Genomic DNA, 2,500 nt, shown 5'->3' with positions numbered 1-2,500 from the left:
AGAGATGGTGGCCCTTCCGCTGAAGGTGCCACCCCAGCTACCCCAGCACCTATCCGGCCAACCGGCCGTAACGAAAATGCGATAGTTTGTGTAGCTCCCTTTGCTTGCAGTGAGTGCCACCGCACTTTTACCACGAAGAACGGTCTCGGGGTCCATCGCCGCCGCCAACACCCTGCGGCCGCCAACGCTGAGATCGTGACGGAGAGGCATCGCGCGAGGTGGACGGAGGAAGAAGTCCTGTCGCTCGCCAAGGCAGAGGCCGAACTGTTCCTGGAGAGGGACGCCCGGTTCTTCTTTGTAAATCAAGAACTTACCAGGATGTTCCCCGACCGAACGCTTGAGGCAATCAAGTGCCGACGGCGGCAAGCTGCCCACAAGCAGCTTGTCCGCCAATTCATGGAGGCACTTGAGATCGGTCGGGGTGAAGAGCCGGCGTCCCGCCGTGGAGCAGCGAGCTCGCTGCCTGACGCGGGCGAGGCCGCTGCGCCGCCCGTCGACGCAGCCGAGGACTTCGCGGCCGACACCACCGGGCCGCCGCCGGAGGGGCCGACTGACGCCGCCATCTGGGAGCATCTGGCGGGGCTACCTGCTTCCGCCCAGCGTTTCTCTGCCCTGGATCGAGTCATTGGTCTGGGGCGGGGCACGCCGCCCGATGTCATCCTGGGCATGCTCCCGGATGCCCTTGCGTCGGTCGGGTCCAGGGGGGAGAGGTCGATCACCAGGACACAGCGGCCGCGCCAACCATCCAAGCGGCCGCCTGCCGCCCCGCCGCTGCAGAAGCGCAAGCGGCGCCGCTGGGAATACGCGCGGACACAGGACGCCTTCCGTAGGTCGCGTGCGCGTTGCGTGCGCGGCTTGCTGGACGGCACCCTGCTGCAGCCGCCACCCGACATCCCCGGTCTGCTGGACTTCTGGGCGGACCTCTTCACGAAGAAGCCGATCTCCACCGCCGGCTTCATCCGTGACCGCCTTCTCCCGCACTCGGAGCCTGTCGCTCCTGAGTGCCTATGGGGGCCGGTCACACGTGAGGAGGTCGCTGCTGCCTTGCCGCCCAGGGGATCGGCAGCCGGGCCGGACGGCCTGACTCCAGCGGAGCTGCGGCGCCTGCCGCATGAAGTCCTGGTGAAACTCTTGAACCTCTTCCTCCTGGCCCGCGCCCTCCCCGAGCGTCTGCTTCGCGCCCGGACGTCACTTCTCCCCAAAACGGCTGCACCAACATCCCCCGCTGACTTTCGCCCCATTACGGTCTGCTCGGTGTTGGCGCGGACCTTTCACAAGGTTCTCGCGTCACGCCTGATGCGTGCATGTGCTGTGGACGAACGTCAGCGGGCATTCATCCCCCGGGATGGGATGTTGGAAAACACCTTCATCTTGGACACTGCTCTCACCGACGCAGTCCGCTCCTGTCGCTCTGTTTTTGTGGCATCGATCGACGTCTCTAAAGCGTTCGATTCGGTGGACCATGCCGCCCTCCGCCCCGTGCTGAGGGCTCATGGCCTGCCGGATTGCTTTATTGAGTACGTCGAAAGGTGTTACGAGGGTAGCACGACGGTGATAGCGGGCGGCGCCGACGTGGGCGTGCCCCTGCAGCCGGCTAGGGGTGTGCGTCAGGGTGACCCCCTCTCCCCCCTCCTTTTCAATTTTGCGGTGGACTATGTTTTGAGTCAACTTCCCTCCCACATCGGAGCTCGGATCCTTGGTCGCAGAGTTAACGCTGCGGCCTTCGCAGATGACGTCCTGCTTTTTGCATCGACCGCGAGGGGATTGCAGTCCCTCATCGACGCAGCCGTCGCAGCCCTCGCCCATCTGGGGCTGCAGATCAACGCCCGGAAGTGTTTCACCCTCGCCTTAGTCGCGTCTGGGCGCGACAAGAAGGTGAAGGTCGACGCCGACGTTACCTTCAAAGCGGGCAACGCCACCGTGCCCGCCCTACGTGTGGGTGAAACCTTCCGGTACCTGGGACTGCAATTCTCCACCGCTGGTCGCTGCGTTTTCAACCCACGACGCCACCTGGTGGAGCAGCTGGACGTCATCTCCCGAGCTCCGCTCAAGCCGCAACAGCGCCTCCACGCCCTCACCACCGTACTTCTGCCTGGCCTGTACCATGGGCTGGCCCTCAGCCGCACCCGAGTGGGTGCGTTGAAAGCGGCAGATGTGACCATCCGTGCCGCCGTCAGGAGATGGTTCCGCCTTCCGGCGGACACTCCCCTGGGCTACTTCCACGCTCCTGTAGCCCAGGGAGGCCTCGGCATCCCATCATGCCGATGGATGGGGCCAACACTTCGCCGGTCCCGTCTCCTGGCGCTGAAGAGGATTGGGCCAGCCGCCGACGGTGCAGGCCGGGACGAGGTGCAGCGTGAGATTGAGGCGCTGGAGCGGCATCTTATGTGGGAGGGCCACCTCCTCAAATCGTCGACGCAGGTTGGAGAGATGTGGGCCGCGCGCCTGCACGTTGCCTTTGACGGTGCGGCGCTGTCATCTTCCGCCGCCGTCAAGGGGC

At 65.0% G+C, this 2,500-nt stretch overlaps 1 pseudogene; it reads left to right on the top strand.

The window, feature by feature from the left end:
• The window catches only part of LOC124582040, a 7,951-nt pseudogene that overhangs the window by 3,168 nt on the left and 2,283 nt on the right, over positions 1-2,500 (top strand).

This window comes from Schistocerca americana, unplaced genomic scaffold, assembly GCF_021461395.2.
Source record: "Schistocerca americana isolate TAMUIC-IGC-003095 unplaced genomic scaffold, iqSchAmer2.1 HiC_scaffold_389, whole genome shotgun sequence".
Taxonomy (NCBI): Eukaryota; Metazoa; Arthropoda; class Insecta; order Orthoptera; family Acrididae; genus Schistocerca; species Schistocerca americana.
Note: the sequence above shows the minus strand (reverse complement) of the source record. Positions and strands in the feature narration are given on the sequence as shown.